The following is a 19,752-nucleotide window of genomic DNA, read 5'->3' as shown; positions in this document are numbered from 1 at the left end:
ATAGGCTCAAATATGGTCCATTTTTGGGGAGTCATTTCTGTGTTTGATGCAGGCATTCAATCAATCAATCATTCAACCAAAATGTTTGATTAAATGGGTACAACGTATTAAGCTACATCCTAGGGAAATCAGAAAATAATAATAGCCGTACCTATCTTTGAGGTTACAATCTAGTTGAGGAGACAACAGAAATATATGAAAAGATAACTAGTAATATTATGTAATATAAGTATTAGATGAATAATGACATTGGGGTTTATAAGAAGGGAAGACTGGCATTAGGACAAAATAGTTGCTGGCTGTTTGGGGAGCAGTAGGGGTTTGGTAACCCACCACCACTTAAGGATGTTCTTCTGTGAAATTCAACTACTGGTATATAAAGAGTGCTAACTAAGCAAATAAATGTGACTCTAAATAGCCTTCCTTCTTCTCCATGTCTTGTGATGAAACTGCCAGACAATTCACAATGTTAATAGGTAAAAGACATATCTCCATAAATACCTTTGCTGTGAGACCTGTCCTACTTAGCCCCCTTGCTCCTGGGTTGCTTAGGTTCACAGGTCCTTCCAGCTTTCTCCATCCAAGCTCCAAGGCTTTGGCATCTGGAGAAAGTGTCCTGCGCTGCTTCTTGCTTGGCTGGTTTGTGAGCTCAATCTTGCCAATCCAAAACCCCAAAGATAGGTCTTACTGTTGTTCTCACCTATCTTATCTTATCTTGAGGAATCAATTGACCTTGTTTTTCCTGGCATAGTCATCATGTCTCTCTCTACCTCTTAACTTTCATCTCCATTTGCTCCCTGAGATCTCCCAGTCCCTATATAGAACAGCATTTGCTCTGCCTTTGTACAAAATCACAGTCCAACTTAGGGACCAAGGGCACAGTTACTGATTAACTGTGTGACCTTGGATAAATCATTTAATATCACTCATCTTCAGCTGTCTTACTTTATAAAAATGAGGATAATAATTCCTACTCACATAGATGATAATGATGACAATTATTGAACTGGCTTGAAAGCACGAGTCTCCTGGGACGAAGTAAATACAAACCTAAACCACAAAATCCTAGCAAAAATCATTATAATTTATCAAATACTTACTTTATGCCAGGCACTACACAAAGTGCTTTATTGTAACATATAACCCTAAAGTAAAAATTCTAAGGAAATTAAATGACTTGGTATTCAAAACATGATTTATATTTTGCTGCTCTGACTTTATCCCAGATCTAATCTGGTAACACCATCTATCAATTATTGCAGATAGTCATTTTTCCTTTCCCTCCTTTCATTTCCATTCTTACTACTACCCTATCGTAGCTTAAGCCTTGGAAGCTTATAACTCTTAACAATATAAATATAAAAAAAGGCTTTTCTCATGAACTAGAACAAATGTACATCACAATTATAAGGAGTTAATAATAGAGAGGTATATAGATGAAAATGCACCAATTCCAAACTGTGGACTATAGTTAACAGTAATATTTTAATATTCTTTCATCAACACTAACAAATGTACCACACCAATCCAATGCTAGGAGTCAATAACAGGGGATAAAGGGTATGGGATATTTTTTTTCTGAGCAATGAAAAATGTTCTAAAATTGATTGTGGTGTTGAATGCACAATTATGTGGTGATACCATGAGCCATTGATTGTTTACTTTGGATTGTTGTAAGATGTGTGAATATACCTCAATAAAAGTGCATTAAAAAATGCAGTTTCCCTGATTCCAATTTAATTGATCTTCAAAATTCCTCTGTCGTGTCAGGCTCAAATCCAGATGCAGAACAACCTCAAATGAGTAGTGTCTTATTTATTTATTTATTTTTAATTAATAATTTAATTACATTCATTAAAATAATTAATTTAATTAGAAGTTATGAGTTTACAGAAAAATCATATGGAAAATACAGAGTTCTGAAATACCACCCTATTATTAACACCTTGCATTAGTGTGATACATCTATTATAGTTGATGAAAGAACAGTCTGTAGTTTATGTTAGGGTTCACTGCTTGTGTTGTATAGTTCTATGTTTTTTTTTTTTTAATTTTTATTCCAGTAACATATTACAACCTAAAATTTCCCCTTGTAACAATATTCAAATATGCAAATCATTGCTGTTAATTATGTCCACAATGGTGTGCAACAATCACTGCCATCCAGTACAAAAATTTTTCATCAACCCAGATAGAAACTCTGTACAATTTAAGCATTAACTCCCATTCCCTAGGCACACCCTAGTCCCTGGTAATCTACGTTCTAGTTTCTGACTGTGGGTTTGCTTACTCTATTTCATATCAGTGAAATCATACAATGTTTGTCCTTTTGTGTCTGGCTTATTTCACTCAAAATAATGTCCTCAAGGTTCATCCATGTTGTCACATGCATCAGGACTTCATTCTTTTTTACAGGTGAATGAAAAATTCAATGTATGCATATACCACATTTTTTTTATCCATTCATAAGAGAGAGACACTTGGGTTGCTTCCATCTTTTGACAATGGTGAATAATGCCACTATGAACATTGGTGTGCAAGTATCTGTTCAAATCCTGCTTTCAATTCTTTTAGTATATACCTAGAAGTGGGATTGCCCAGTCATAAGGTAATTCTTTACTTAATTTGCTGAGAAACTGCCAAACCATCTTACTTAATGGCTGCACCATTTTACATTACCACCAATGATAAATGAGTGCGCCTATTTCTTCACACCCTCTCCAACACTGAGATTTTTCCACTTTTTAAATAGTAGCCATTCTCCTAGGTATGAAATGCTATTTCATTGTGGTTTTAATTTGCACTTCCCTATGGCTAATGATGTTGAGCATCTTTTCATTTGATTTTCATGGAATTTTTTTCTTGATTTGTTCTTCAGATTGTTCACTATTAGTGTTTAGAAACACTATCGATCTTGGCATGTTGATCTTGTACCTGCCACTTTGCTGAATCATTCATTAATTCTAGTAGCTTTGTTGCAGGATTTTAAGGATTTTCCGTATAAATGATCATGACGTCTGCAAATAGGGAATATTTCACATTTTCCTTTCCAATTTGGTTGCTTATTGCTCTAGCTAATACTTCCAGCACAATGTTGAGTAAAAGTTGTGACATGGGGCATTCTTGTCTTGTTCCTAATCTAAAAGAGAAAGCTTTAAGTCTTTCACCACTGAGTATGTTGTTAGGGGTGTGTTTTTCATATATGCCCTTTATCATATTGAGGAAGCTTTCTTCTATTCCTAGTTTTCTAAGTGTTTTTATCAAGAAGGGGTTCTGGATTTTGTGAAATGCTTTTCTGCATCAATTGAGATCACTAGGTTTTTTTTTCCCTTCATTTTGTTAATATGGTGTGTTACATTAACTGATTTTATTATTTTGAACAATCCTTGCATACCTGGGTTAAATCCCACTTGATCATAGTAAATAAACCTTTCACTGTCCTCTTGGATTTGGTTTGCTAGTATTCTGTTGAGGATTTTTGCAACTGCATTCATAAGTGATATTGGTCCATAATTTTCTTTTCTTGTGGTTTCTTTACCTAGCTTTGGTATGATGATAATACCATAGAATGGCCCTCATAGAATGAGTTAGGAAGTATTCCCTCCTCTTCAGTCTTCTGAAAGAGTTTGAGCAGTATTGGTATCAATTCTTCTCGGAATGTTGGGTAAAATTCACCTGTGAAAGCATGTGGTCTTGGGCTTTTCTTTGTTGAGAGGTTATTATTGATTATCTTTACTAGTAATTAGTTTGTTGAGATTTTTAAATTTCTTTTTTGGGTCAATTTAAGTAGTTTGAGAATTTCTAGGAATTTGTCTAGTTCATCTAGGTTATCTAATTTGTTGGCATATAGTGGTTCAGAGTATCCTTTTATAGTTGTTTTTTTTTTTTCTGTACTGTCAGTAGTAAGGTTCCCCCTTTTGCTTGTGAATTTAGCTATTTGTGTCCTCTCTCTTTTTTTGCCAGTCTAGCTAAAGGTTTTTCAATGTTATTGATCTTTTCAGAGCCACCTTTTGGTTTTGTTGATTCTCTCTATTATTTTTTATTCTCTATTTCATTGATCTCCACTCTAATCTTTGTTATTTGCTTCATTCTGCTCAATTTGGGTTTTATTTGATCTTCTTTTTTGAGACCCTCCAGTTTTGAGTTTAGGTCTCTGATTGGAGATCTTTCTTCTTTTTTTAATGTAGGCATTTAGAGCTATAAATTTCCCTCTCAGCTCTGTCTTTGCTGCATCCTATTAGTTTTGATATGTTGTGTTTTCATTTTCATCTGCCTCAAGATATTTGTTAATTTCCTTGGTGATTTTTCTTTGACTCATTGGTTGTTTATGAAGTTTGTTTAATTTCTACTTATGTGTGAATTTTACATTTCTGCTTCCGTTACTGATTTCTAACTTCATTCCATGTGATCAGAGAAGATACATTGCATTATTTCAATATTTTTGAATTTATTGAGACCTGTTTTGTGGACATAACATATGGTCTATCCTGGAGAATGATCATATGCACCAGAAAAGAATTCATATACTGATGCTGTCTGGTAAAGTGTTCTAAATATGTGTTAGGTTTAGTTGGTTTAGAATATTGTTCAAGTCCTCTATTTCCTTATTGATCTTCTATGTAGACATTCTATCCATTACTGAAAGTGGTATATTTATGCCTCTTATTAATATAGAACTGTCTATTTCTTCCTTCAGTTATGTTAATATTTGCTTCATATATTTTGGGAGTCTGCTACTATATATACATACATATAAAATAAAAAAATAAAATTTTATTTTGTTTATTAAATAAATAAATTTTTTTTCCTAAAGTTCGGTTTATCTGATGTTAGCATAACCACCCCAGCACTTTGTTGGTTACTATTTGCATGGTATATATTTTTTCATCCTTACACTTTAACCTATAGTTTTCTGAATTTCAGTTGAGTATCTTGTAAACAACATATGGTTGAGTCATGCTTTTTTATCCATTCTGCAAATCTCAGTCTTTTGACTATAGAGTTCAATCTATTCACATTTTTAAACACATTTTTTATTGTGAAATTTAACATATATACATAATAGTGACAACTTTCAAAGTACAATTTAACAAGTAGTTAGAGAGCAAATTTCAAAGAGTATTATGGGTTACATTTCCAAAATTTCATTTATTTCCTTATTGTGAAATATAACATATGTACAATTTAAAAACTTAAACTAATGTGTGAGACCAAAGGTACAGATCTTTATTTGGTGGAAAATCTTTATTTTCTGTAGCAAGCTATATAATTTAACTTGCATGGTCAATTTATTCAAACACCATAATTACATGGAACTTTGAATAGGGAGTGAGAGCTGGTTTGTACAGGTTACTGTGAAGCTCCAATACATCCCAGAGTAATTTGGGCAGAAGGCAAAGAAGTATTTGAAAAGCCCCCTTGAGGGACTGAGGAAAACTGTGGAAATATTAAATTTACCCACCAGGGGAATTCCTTATATTCTTGCAAACAATGGGGGCTACCAATTTAGTAGGCCAATCCCTCGATCTTGGGGCTTGTCCTTATGAAGCCTGTTACTGCAAAGGAGAGGCTAAGCGTACTTATAATTGTGCCTAGGAATCATCCCCAGAGAACCTCTTTTGTTACCCATATGTGACCTCTCTCTCTAAGCCAACTTGACAGGTAGACTCACTGCCCCGCCCCCTACATGGGACATGACTCCCGGGGGTGTAAATCTCCCTGGCAAATGTGGGACATGACTTCCATGGATGAGTCTGGACTTAGCATCATGGGATTGAGAAAGCCTTCCTGACCAAAATGAAGTGAAATGAAACAAAGTAAAGTTTCAGGGACTGAGAGACTTCAAATGGAGTCAAGAGGTCATTCTGGAGGTAATGCTTATGCACTACATGGTATCCCTTTTGAGTTGTTAGGACATTAGAATAGCTAGAAGGGAATACCTGAAACTGTTGAACTGCAGCACAGTAGCCTTTTTTCTTGAATACAAGTGTATAAGTATAAGCTTACACGTGTGACTGTGTGATTGCAGAAAACCTTGTGGCTTACACTCCCTTTATCCAGTGTATGGACAGATGAGTAGAGAAATGGGGACAAAAAAGTAAATGAATAATAGGGGGATGTCCCAGTTTGGATATATTATGTCCCCCAAAAAGCCATATTCTTTAACTTAATCTTGTGGGAGTAGATTTATTAGTCTTTTGATTAGGGTGGAAACTTTTGATTGAGTGTTTCCGTGGAGATATAACTCACCCAACTGTGGGTGATATTTTTGATTAGATTATTCCCATGGCAGTGTGGCCCCACCCATTTAGGGTGGGAGTTGATTAGTTCACTGGAGTATTTGAGAAGCTAAGAGCTGACACAGACCCAGATGCTTGCTGATGCTTAGAGACGCTTGGAGTTATGGACAGAAGGATATTTGGAGATGCTAAGCTGAGATGAAGCCCAGAGTTTGTCCCAGAGAGAAAGAAGCTGAAACACAACCCAGGACCAGCAGATGACAGCCACATGCTGGACACACAGGCACTGACAGAGAGGAGCTGACACAACCTGAGACCATCAGATGCCAGCCACGTGCCTTCCCAGCTGATAGGGGTGTTCCAGACACCATCAGCCATACTTCAGTGAAGGTATCCCCTTGCTGATGCCTTAGTATGGACACTGTAACTTTGTGGAACTGTAACTTTGTAACCTAATAAATGCCCTTTATAAAAGCCAATCATTTTCTGGTATTTTGTATAATGGCAGCATTAGTAAACCAGAACAGGGGGATGGAGGAGATGGGTTGCTTTGGATGTTCTTTTTTACTTTTATTTTATTCTTATTTTTATTTTTATTATTTTTATTAGAGTAATGAAAGTGTTAAAAAATTGAATGTGGTGATGAATGCACAACTATATGATGATACTGTGAACAATTGATTGTACACTTTGGATGATTGTATCGTATGTGGCTATATCTCAATAAGTTGCAAGAAAAAAAAAGAAGATGCAAATACATAAAATCAGAAATGAGAGGGGGTACTTTACCATGGACCTTGAAGAAATAAAAAAAATTTTAAAGAGGATACCATAAACAACAGTACACCAACAAGTCAGACAAACTTGGATGAAATGGACAATTTCCTAGAAACACATGAGCAGCCTACACTGACTCAAGAAGAAATAGAAACCTCAACGAATCAATCACAAGTAAAGAGATCGAATCATTCCTCCCAACAAAGGAAAGCCCAGTACCAAATGGCTTCACAGGCAAATTTTACCAAGCATTCCAAGAAGACTTAATACCTATCCTGCTCAAACACTTTCAAAGAAATTGAAGAAGAGGTAACACTGCCTAACTCACTCTAGGAAGCCAACATCACCCTAATACCAAAGCCAGGAAAAGATCCTATGAGAAAAGAAAATTACGGACAAATCTCTCTAATGAGTTCAGATGCAAAAATAACAAAATACTTGCAAATCGAATCCAAGAGCACATTAAAAGAATTATACCCCATAACCAAGTCAGTTTTATTCCAGTCATGCAAGGGTGGTTCCACATAAAACCAACTAATGTAATAAACCACATCAACAAATCAAAAGGGAAAAGCCACATGATCATCTCAACTGCAGAAAAGGCATTTGACATAATTCAGAATCCTTTCTTGATAAAAACACTTTGAAAGGTAAGAATCAAAGGAAAATTCCTCAACATGATAAAGGGCATATATGAAAAACCCACAGCTAACATACATAACAAATTGGAGTGGTTAACTAGGTTAAAGTTAATAAGCCAATAAGATTGCAAGTTGTTCTAATCCTGTGATGCCCAAACCTGCAAGGCAGAATTGCCTGGGGACACATGAAAACTGTATCTCACCTGTGCCCAAAGCCAAATGATTCCATCCAAATCTCTATAGGTTAAAAATTAATAAAAATAAAACATAAAATCCTCGCCATGTGACTCTGACACAATAACAGAAAGTACATCTACCTTTGGAAACCAACGTCTCAGGCCCAGTCTCACCACAACATGGGCTGGGGTGGACTAACTCTTAACATCTCTCTCTGCCTTCTAGTGTCAATTACAAGCCGCAAAACCCCACGGTAGCTGTAGTGGGAGTGTTGGTGGTATGGATGGCACCGGGGCCAGCTCCACGGACGTGTGACCTGTGTAGTTGCACAGGACCCCACACTTAGAAAGGCCCCATGTTTAGTTTAATGATCTGCTGTCACTGTCTTGAAATTAACAATTTTTCTTTCTTAACAAGGGGTCCCACACTTTCACATTGTACCAGGACTCACAATTATGTAGCCAGTCTAGAGTGACACTTACAAATGTGGGGAGATATTCAATTGGTGGAAAATAGTCATTAGCAAACTTTTCAGATACAGTTAACTAGATGAAAATGAAGCAATAAGTGGCCACTAAAGATCTAGAAAGTTCCTGAATGAGTCATTTCATCTGTCTTGATTTTTAAAAAAGAAAGCAGAGTATTAGAGTAAATGGTTTTGATGATCCTGCCCAGTTCTAGCACTATGGCAGAAACTGCTCTAGGTTCAGCAAAACCTACCTCATTTTCCTCCTCAGTACCAGAAGGGCTACATTTCCTAGCCTTTCTTGCAATTAGCTGTAGCCAGGTGATGGAGTTTTGGCCAATGAAATATTGACAGAAGTGAAGATGCCACCTTCAGTTCAGTTCTATGGACACCTTGCACTCAGGGTTCTCCATTCCCTTTTCCCCTTCCAGCTAACTTAAATGGAGACCATGCCCTGGGCAACCTCGTGTTGAAGAATAACAGGTCACAAAGTGGAAGGAGCCTGGGTCCCTGAATTACCACTTTGAGAAATGCCCATGGTGAAGGGGGATATAAATAAGAAATAAGCTACTATTATGTGCCACCCTGTGATTTGGAGTTCATTGGTTACAGCAGCTGGGGCTATCATAAATAAAATAATCATTCAATGAGGATTCAGGGAAGTTGAGATACTATGTTTGCACCACCTCAGTTAACCAACTAATAATTAATAAGCACCTATTCAATGCTCAGAGCTGAGCTAGGTGCTGTGTATCATAAAGAAATAAAACGGTGCCTGCCTTCAATATTGCTGGTAAGGCACAGAACATAAAAACATCACTAAATGCTAAAGTGTAGAGAAATAACTCAAAATTAAAGTTTAAAAAACAGCTATCCATGAAAGCTGGAGGAGTCAGAAAGGCATCGTGGAAGAGTTGTGCCTTGACCTTGGCTTGAAGCTGAGGAAAAATTTAGCTAATTGAAGGGCATCCCAGGGAGGGGGCCGATGTTGAGCAAAAATACAAATGTGAAAAGAAGCCAGGCAAAAGGAAGAAAATGTGAGACTCCTGCCCAGCAGAAGCAGAGAATCCTGCTGGGATGTGCTAGGTAATAAAGAGAGCACATAGCTCAAGCCAGACGCAGAAAAGCCCAGAAAGTTCGGCAATTATTTTATGCTGGTTTACTTCTGTATAGTCCAGCTTCAAACTTGCCTGGGAAAATCCTTCAGAAAATTCTCCTTGTGTCATTGTCTTTGAGCATCTAACTTTCACTTGGTGCATTTTTCCTTGAGCACTTCTTCTTTTCTAGAGTTCAGTAGGCAGGAGTATAGAGCAAATCCCCCCAAAATGCCTTATGACCTCACTTTTCTTCTGTTTTAATTTTCATTCTATGGTTCATATGCTACATTTCAAATCTTACATTTTCATAAAGCTTTCTCCTAATTAGAAAAGAATTTCCCACTTTCCTTATATGTAACATAACAGGAATTTAATTTTGGATTCTTACATAAAATATCATCATCGATCCTTTTCTGCCTTCTCCTTTTAACTCCTTGCTTCCGTCTGTTGCAACCTTAATTTAACTTTCTTGCTCATCATCTCTCCTCTTTCCTTAGCCATTGGTTACAAGTCTCCAGCCAGCATTTTCCTGCAGCACTCAGTAATGCCATGATAATAGTTTTTCCATTGAAAAATGCCACAAGTACAATATTTCCAATGGAAATACCACAAGAACAGCGTTTCCACTGAGCATACCACAAGGAGAGTGCTTTTGTGGTATCTAAATTCTGAGATGAACTCATAATGTTCATCTTGGATTCATTATAACTAGGACCGCTGCTTTCTGGAGAGCACTGAAACGGGGATGGAATTTTTATTTGTACTAAAAAAATACAATAAAAATAAAAGTGAGATGATGCCAAGACAATTTTGCACTTGCTTTTGTGAGTAAAATATAAATAGATCTAGCAAGTAAAAGGAGGGGATGGGGGATCATAAAAATGTACAGAGAGGCTTAACAGCTGGAAAATTGTGTGTGTGTGTGTGTTAGTGTGTGCATGCATGTGATAACATTTAAAGCAGCTGAGCAGCTGGGAAAGCAACAACCTGTAAAAACACTTAACATTTATAGCTACTCAGTGGCTGGAAAACCAACTTCTCATAAAATCGATTTAACATTTTGCTTGCTGGTGAAGACATTTAATGCATGCATGTTTATGCATCTATGTTAATTCTGTAGCTCCACAGATTTCAGTGGGTTTTAATAGTCATATGCTGGAGGAGACCATACTATTGTATATACATATTTTTGCACCACTGACAATAACAATGGTTACCAACACATATAGCTTGCTTTTAGATATGTTGCCAAGTGTACCTAGGGTTTAATTATTTACAGCCTCTTTATTAACTTGTGTATTTGTACCCTCTTACCAATCTGCAGTGCTCTATTTTTGAAAATCATTTTTAAAGAATTTCCAATTGGAAACATTCTCTTATTTTCCAGGAGTTTAAGACTAAGCCTCTTAAATCCTGATCTGCCTGTCGTTTGGCAAAGAGAGTTATCTGTCAGGATAGCCCAATTTTTCCATTTCCCCTACGTCTTAAATCAATTCAGCTAAAGAGTAAGATTTTGTTATTTTTTTCCTTCAGGTTCTTTCTTGGTCAGTTCCAGATAATAAACTCAATTTGTGAGAGAGAATTCCTTTTTTTTTAATTAAAAAAAGTTTTGTAAGAAAACTTTACTTAAAACTTCTCAAGTTAATACTGGGCCAAGCTACACTGGAAAGTTACTAAAATTCTAACACACCACCCATCAATTTATAGATAAGTGGCCTTGTGGATGGAAAACTCCCAAATCTTGAAACTGCAGTTTCTATTTATAAAATATAGATAATCATACTTGCTTTGCCCAACTGCCTAGTAGTACTGAGGCTCAAATGATGTAACATGCAAGAATTGTTGAGTTGATGGCAAAGCATCAGACATAAAATGTTATCATTATATTTTATAATAAAACTATATCTCTCATGCTTCACACATTGAAAATAATAGCATATTAAAAGTACAAGTTTAATCACAATCATAATGACAGGAGCATCTGATTGATCAAGATGGTAGTATAAGATGCTCCAGGGTGCTGTTTCCAAAATAATCTTTAAACAGCTAGCAAAAACTGGCAGAACCATCTTCCTCAAAGCACCAGAAAACAGTTAAAGGGTTGCAGTAACTGGCAAAGTGCCAAATCAAGATAATGCAGCTTTAAAAACAGTAGGAGAAGCTTGTGGCATCCTTGCTGGCCCTTCTACTATCCCCTTCCAACTTGGTGGGGATCCATGCTGTGCTGCCATTGCGAGTCCCTGGCCCTGTTCCAGAGGGAGCAGAACAACCCCTATGTGCATATTGAGGTGCCGATAGGTCAATGCCAGTCTTTCAGGTGGCAGCTTGAAAAACTGATCCAGAAAACTTGACCCTGGCTGGCCCTACCACACCTTGCCCTGTAGGCAGATGCAGCTTGCCTACAGCTAATGTACTGTTAAGAAACAATTAAGTCAATGTGGCCTGGGGCTAGAATTACCTGCTTCAAGTCATAAAATAGAGCACCCTGGAGGGGGAGAAAGTCTATTTCATAGTGAGTGCAGGGGCATTCGAATTCCTATAAACAGGGCAATTCCTAAGGCCAAGGGCAAGCATAAGTCCAGGACAAGATGCAGGCTCAGCAAAGAAAGACAGGACCTTTTGCCTTGGGCTGATCTTCTTGATAGAAGTGCTAAACTTTGGAGGAGACCACCAGACCACACATGGCCAATTTTCAAAGACTGTGAAAGGAATTTTTTGCTTTGCTTTGTTTTCCTTTGTTACCTTATGACACTCTAGGAAATCGCTGTCATTTCACTAGCTGGATACAAACTTAAGGAAAAGGCACATCAAGGACTACCTCCCAGAGTTAACACTTTAACATATTAAAATATACAGTGTACAACAAAAAAAAATACAAGACAACTAAGAAGCAAGAAATGATGGCCCATCCAAAGGACAAAATAAAAATCCAGAAACTGTCAACAAAGAACACCAGACTTTGGACATACTGGACAGAGACTTTTTTTTAAAAAAAAATGATCCTCAATAGGCTCAAGGGGTAAAGGAAAACACAGAGAAAAAAATTAAAGGATATCAGGGAAACAATGAGTGAATCATATGAGAATCTCAATAAAGAGGTAGAAGTTTTTAAAAAGTAACCAAACAGAAATATTGCAGTTGAAGTAACTGAAATGAAAACTTCCAAAGAGGGTTTAAACAGCCAATTGGACTGGAATCAATGAACTTGAAGATAAGACAATTGAAATGATTCAGACTGAGGAGCAGAAAGAAGAAAATATGAAATAAAACAACAACAACAAAGCCTAAGAGACCTGTGGGAAATCATCACACATATGATGGGAGTCCCAGAAGGACAAGAAAGAAAGAAAGGGGTTGAAAAACCATTCAAAGAAATAATGGCAGAAAACTCCCCGAATTTAGCAAAAGACATGAATATGCACATTGAGGAAGCCCAGTGAACCCCAAACAGGATAAACTTGAAGGAAACCATGACCAGACAAATATAATTCAAACTGTTGAATGCAAAGAATGAGGAGAAGGGATATTAGACAGTAGATTGAAGCAGTATAAAGAAATAAAGAGCTATAGTCAAGTTTTCAAAATTCAAATGCATAAAAAGTAATGGTAAATCTATGGTTTTGGACATCGAATGTATAAAGGTATAATTTGTAACACGAACAACAAAAAGGAAGGAGGATGGAGGGGCATAGGAACAGTGTATATGGATGCTATTCAAGTTGAGTTGGTATCAAATTAAACATGATTGTTATAGATTAGAATGTTAAATTTAAGCCCCATGGTAACTACAAGGAAAACATGAAAATTTTATAGTGAAAGAAATGAGAAGCGACTCAAATGGTACAATACAAAAAAATCAAATAAATATGAAAGTATTCATTAATGGAAGAATTGATAGTTGAAAAGGTATAAAATTTACAAAGACTAAATAGCAAAATGGCAGAAGAAAGGCCTGGATTATTAGTAGGTACTTTAAATATAAATGGATTAAATTATCAAGACAAAAGCCTGAAATTGGCAGAATGGATAAAAAAAGCATTACCCAGCCATACATTGTTGGTTATATTGTTGTAACCATGGTTATATCTTGTTAACCATATATTGTTGGTTACAAGAGAATCACCTGAAATTAAAAAAACTGTTGGTTGAAAGTGAAAGGATGGATAAAATATACCATGCAAATAGTAACCAAAAGAGAGCTGGGGTACCCATACTAATATCAAATAAAATAGGCTGTAAGTAAAAAACAGTTGTGACAAAGAAGGTCACTATATAATGAGAAAGAGGTCAATTAAACAAGAAAAGATAACAACTATTAATATATATGCACCTAACAGCAGAGTACCCAAATATATGAAGCAAATGCTGGCAGATTTGAAGGGAGAAATAAATGGTTCTACACTAATAGTAGGATACTTCAATATACCACTTTCAATAATGGATAGAACATCTAAACAGAAGATCAATAAGAAATAAAAAACTTGAATGACTCTCTACGTCAACTACAAAATGAATCTCAGTAAATTCAAAAATATTGAAATCATACAATGTATCTTCTTCAAACCAAAAGGAATGAACCTAGAAATCAGTAACAGAGGGAGAACTGGAAAATTCACAAATATGCGCAAATTAAACAATGTACTCACAAGCAACTATTGGGTCAAAGAAGAAATTAAAAGGGAAATTAGGAAATATGTTGAGATGAATGAAAATGAAAACACAACATATCAAAACTTATTGGATCCAGCAAAGGCGGTACTGAGAGGGAAATCTGTATCTCTAAATGCTTACATTAAAAAGAAGAGAGCTCTGAAATTAGAGCCCTAACCTCACAACTGGTGGAACTAGCAAAAGAAGAGAAATTTACATACAAAGCAAGCAGAAGGAAGGAATCACAAAGATTAGAGTGCACATCAATGAAATAGGAATAAGAAAACAACAGAATCAACAAAACCAAAAGTTGGTTCTTTGAAAAGAGCAATGAAATTGACAAACCTTTAGCTAGACTGACAAAGGAAAAAGAGAGAGAGGACACAAATAACTGAAATGGAAATGGGTCCTTATTACTGATACCAGAGAAATAAACAGGATTTTAAGGAGACTATGGTCAATTGTACAGCAACAGATTAAGTAAACCAGATGAAATGGACAAATTCTTAGAAACAAACAAACTACTCAAATGATTCATGAAGAAATAAAAGGTCTCAATGGCCCAACAACAGCTAAAGTGATTGAATCAGCAATCAAAAATCTCCCCCAAAAGAAAAGCCCAGAATCAGATTATTACACTGATGAATTTTACCAAACAGTCCGAGAAGAATTAAAAACAATCCAGCTCAAAGTCTTCCAAAAAAATAAAGAGGAGGAACCAATTTAGGATTTAACTCATTACCTTAATATCAGATAAAGAAGAGCAAAGAAAATTACAGACCAATATGCCTTATAAATCCAACAATACATTAAAAGAATTACATGCCACAATCAAGTGGGATTTATCCCAAGAATACAAGGGTGGTTCAACATAATAAAATAAATTAATTGTAATACACCACAGTAACAGAACAACAGGAAAAAAAAAATGCCTGATGATCTCAATTGATGCTAAGACATTTGACAAAATCCTGAACTGCTTATTGATAAAAACACTTAGGAACAGAAGGAAACTTCCTCAACTTACAAAGGGCATATATGGAAAACCCACAGCTAACATCACACTCAAGTGTGAGACTGAATTCTGTCCCTTTATGATCAGTAACAAGACAAGAATGCCCACTATCACAACTGTCATTTAACATTGTAATCAAAGTTGTAGCCAGAGATACAAGGCAAGAAAAAGTAATAAAAGTCATCCAAGTTGGAAGAGAAGAAGTAAAATTTTTCTTCCTCACATGCAAAAATAAATGCAGATACCACAATCCTACACTGAGAAAATTATGAAGAACCCACAACAAATCTACTAGAGCTAATAAACAAATTCAGTAACTTGATTCAACAAAATCAACATGCAAGAACTGGTAGTGTTTCTATATCTTAAACATGAACAAATTAAAGAGGAAATCAAGGGGAAAAAAATCCATTCACAATAGCAACTAAAACAATCAAATATCTAGGAATAAATTTAATCAAGGATGTAAAGGCTTATACATGGAAAACTACAAAACATTGCTAAAAAAATAGAAGAATATCTAATACATGAAAGGATGTCTGTGTTCATAGTTTGGAACTCTACATATTGTTATGATTTCAATTCTACCCAAAGTGATTTACAGATTCAACACAATCCCAATCAAAATTCCAACAGCCTTCTTTGCAGAAATGGAAAAGCTAATCATCAATTTATATGGAAGGGTAAGAGACCCCAAATAGTCAAAAACATATTAGAAAAGAAAAAGTTGGAGGACTCACACTTCCTAATTTTAAAACTTATTACAAAAACACAGTAATCAAAACAACTTGGTATTAGCACAAGGGCAGACATACAGGCCAATGAGACTGAATTGAGAGCTTAGCCATAAACCTTCACATTTATGGCCAATTGATTTTTGACAAGGGTGCCAAGTCCACTCAATGGGGAAAGAATAGTCTCTTCAACAAATGGTAAAATAATGAAGGTGGGCCCCTACTTCACACCATTTACAAAAATTAACTCAAAATGGATTAAAGACCTAAATGTAAGTACAAAATTATAAAACTCCCAGAAGAAAACAGGGAAGCATCTTCAGGAGTTTCTGTTAGGCTAATGGCTTCTTGGACTTTACACCAGAAGCACAAACAACAAAATAATAAACAATTAAATGGTGCTTCATAAACATTTTAAACTTTCGCATATCAAAGGACTTCATTATTTTGTAAAAAGACAGTGTCTTATATTGTCTTGTAAAAAGACAATCTATGCAATGGGAGAAAATATTTGGAAACCATATATACGGTAAAAGTTTAATATTCAGAATTTATAAAGAAATTCTACAACTCAACAACAAAAAAACTAACCAAAGAGAAAATGGGCAAAAGACTTGAATAGACATTTCTCCAAAGAAGATATTCAAATGGCCAAAAGCCTTTGAAAAGATGCTCAATATCATTAGCCATTAGGGAAATGCAAATCAAAACCATGAAGATACCATCTCACACCCACTATAATGTCTATTATTTAAAAAATGGAAAATAACAAGTGCTGAAGAGGATGTAGAGAAATAGAATAACTCATTCATTGTTGGTATAGGCACTTTGAGAGCAGTTTGTCCTTTCCTTCCTCAGAAAGTTAAGTAGAGAGTTACCACATGATCCAGCAATCCCACTTCCATTTATATATTCAAAAGAATTGAAAGTAGGGACTCAACAAATATTTTCACACCAATGTTCCTAGTGGTATTATTCACAACTGCCAAAAGATGGAAGCAACTGAAGTGTCAATTAACAGAGGAATGGGTAAACAAAATGTGGTATGTTCACACAATGCAATATTATTCAGCTATAAGAAGGAATGAAGTTCTGAGACATGCCATAGCCTCGATGAACCTTGAAAACGTTATGCTGAATGAAATAAGCAAGGCACATAAAGACAAATACTGTATGATTTCACTCGTAGGAAATATCTCTAAATAGCAAATTCATAGAGACAAAAAGTAGATTAGAAGCTATCAGGGGATGGAGGAAGTTTTTGATTGGTGAGTGTACAGTGTTCGGAAAATTGTGAATCACAGACCGATAACAAGCCCACTAAGATGAAAGTAGATTTTAGTTCTCCTGGGTGCACACTTTGATTGCAAAAAAAAAAGTTTAAAGTGGCAGGGTGTGAACTAATGCCACAGGAAGTCTCAGCCATTGCCCGGGTTCCAGGTCACCAGGCAGGGTTTCCATGGGGCTCAGACCGCTGTCCTTTTCTCTCTCCCTGGATATGTCCAAAGGGTGCAGGTTAACCACAGACCCCAGTGTTGCGCAGTCATCTTTCCTGTGCGTAAGTGGCCAGGCTTTGATAATAAAGAGACTTCCAAGGTTTGAAAATTGTAAACAAGATAAATCAAGAGCTACTGTGGCAGAATCAGAAGAAGGAAATTCGAATGGGAAGTCAATAGTGTAGGTAGACTTTTCCTCATTCTACTGTTTGAAGCCAAAAAGCGCTTCAAGACACACAAAAGCATTGCGTAATAGGTTAACTACACGTAATTAGGTTTTCTAAATATAGGCTTTATAACATAGTCTATTCTTGGAGAAATTAAGTTTAAAAGGTAGATGAACTTGAACTTGGAAGATAGTTGCCTCCTCCTATTTATATTTCTAAGACTTAAGTGAAAATCTAGCTGTCACTATGGACGGGGTATAAGCAATCAATATTTGGTAATGAATGATAGTTGGTCTGATATCTCACCTCCAAAACCTGTGGGTTTAAATCTAGATGGTAAATGAACTTTTATTGACTAAAACACAATTTACTTATTTCATGGGTTACATTTAACTTATAACCATTTTTACTGCTGGCCAAGAATTACAAAATAACAGAGGCGAAGAGAAGAAATAGGGAGAAAAGAATATATTAAGATAAGAAATAGCAAGAGGCTGCAGTGAAGATGCAGTTGTATCCAGGAGGAAAGAGAGACTAAAATGAGAGGAGAGAAAGGCAGGAGAGAGCAAGGGAGAAACTTCTGGAAAAAGATACTCTCTTGGCAAGATGAATGGAAAATAAAACTGCAGTATGAAATACTGCTTAAAAGAGCAGTCCCTAATCTTCTGCCAACAAAGGCTAATTTGTGTTTCTGGAACAAGCAGAAAGAATGTCAGCTGAAGCCCATGTTAGAGTCACCTTGCAGCAAATGTTTCACTGCACATGAGCAGTTGACAGGGAGTGGGATGAATTCAGGTTTCACAGAGTGAAGGATGACTTCGGTAACTCCAAACATCCGTTCCTGAGCTTTAACTTCAGAACATATGCACTTTCTTTCTAATTGCACGTGAAAAATGGAGAACAGGGACTGGGCTGTCAATTAAGCTGTAAATTTGGCTCCAAGTTAAGAGAAATAGCATCATCCAGCTGTAAATGCTTCTTTAACGAGGTATGAAGGACTAATCTTGACACCAAGAATAATATGCCAGTGGAGACTTCTACTGGAAAGAGAGGTTTGCAAACTATTTTCACTTTGGTAATATTCTCATTCTTTCATTTCTGTTTTGGTTAGTGTTAAAAGTAATACGTTTTATGTTAGTCTCTTTCCATGTTGCTTTTTACCTCACGATGCCGTCAGATTGTAGGTCCCTAGAAAGTAACTTTTCCTTCAGTCTTTCCTTCCTCCTTTCCTCTCTTTCTTCCCCCCCCTCCCAGTCTTTTTGCAAACTCTTAGTTGAAAGTACAGCAGATACAGCTTGTTGAATTTTCACAAAATGGACACACCCTGTAAACATAACCATCACTCAGATCATAAAATAGAAAATTTCTAACACTGCAAAAGCTGCAAGCCCCCTTCCAGTCACAACCAAAGGTAAACATTTTTCTGGCTTATAGCAATATAGATTAAGTCTGCCTATATTTGAACTTCATGTAAATAGAATCATACAGTCTATTCTCTTTTGTGTTTGGCATCTTTTTGCTTAGCATTTTGTTTGTAAGATTCAATCATGTTGTTGCACATAGCAATTGTTTGTTCATACTCATTTGTTATCCACTGTATAGATATACCACAACTTTATTTACACACTCTTTTATTAGTAGAAATTATTGTATGTCTTTTGTGAACATGTATATTCAAAAAAAATGGAATTGCTGAGATATAAGGTACACCTTTTTCAGCTGTAATAGCCATTTGGCTGTCTACTTTGTCAAGTTCTTATTCAAATCTTTGCCCATTTTTAATTGGTTTTCTGCCTTTTCACACTCTTAATGGTCTATTTTGATGAGCATAAGTTCCATTTTAATTGAAGTTCAATTTATCCAATTGTTTCCCCTTTTTTGGATGGTTAACTTTTTGCGTCTGATTTAAGAAACCTTTATGTTCTTGAAGGTCATGAAAATATTCTTTCGCTTTCTTCTAGAAGAAGCTTCATCTAAATTTACATTTAGATCTATATAGCATCTGGAATTGACTTTTAAGTATGGTGTAAAAGGTAGAAGGTGAGAGGAGAGACAACACATCCACATAGTTAATCATCAGGTCAGAACATGACCCAATTATTCGGTCCAGAAAATTCCTGCAAACCAATTTGTCCAGGCAAATATTTTACATACGTGGGAAAATAACTCTTCTATCAGGATAATAGATTTATCACCTGAGCAAACAACTCACTTACCAACAATCAGTTTACTTAGACTCATTGCAAGACCCTTGCTTCTCTGGGTCTACTAATCCTAAACTATTATATCCTAG

Source organism: Choloepus didactylus, chromosome 18 (assembly GCF_015220235.1).
Source record: "Choloepus didactylus isolate mChoDid1 chromosome 18, mChoDid1.pri, whole genome shotgun sequence".
Classification (NCBI taxonomy): domain Eukaryota; kingdom Metazoa; phylum Chordata; class Mammalia; order Pilosa; family Megalonychidae; genus Choloepus; species Choloepus didactylus.
Note: the sequence above shows the minus strand (reverse complement) of the source record.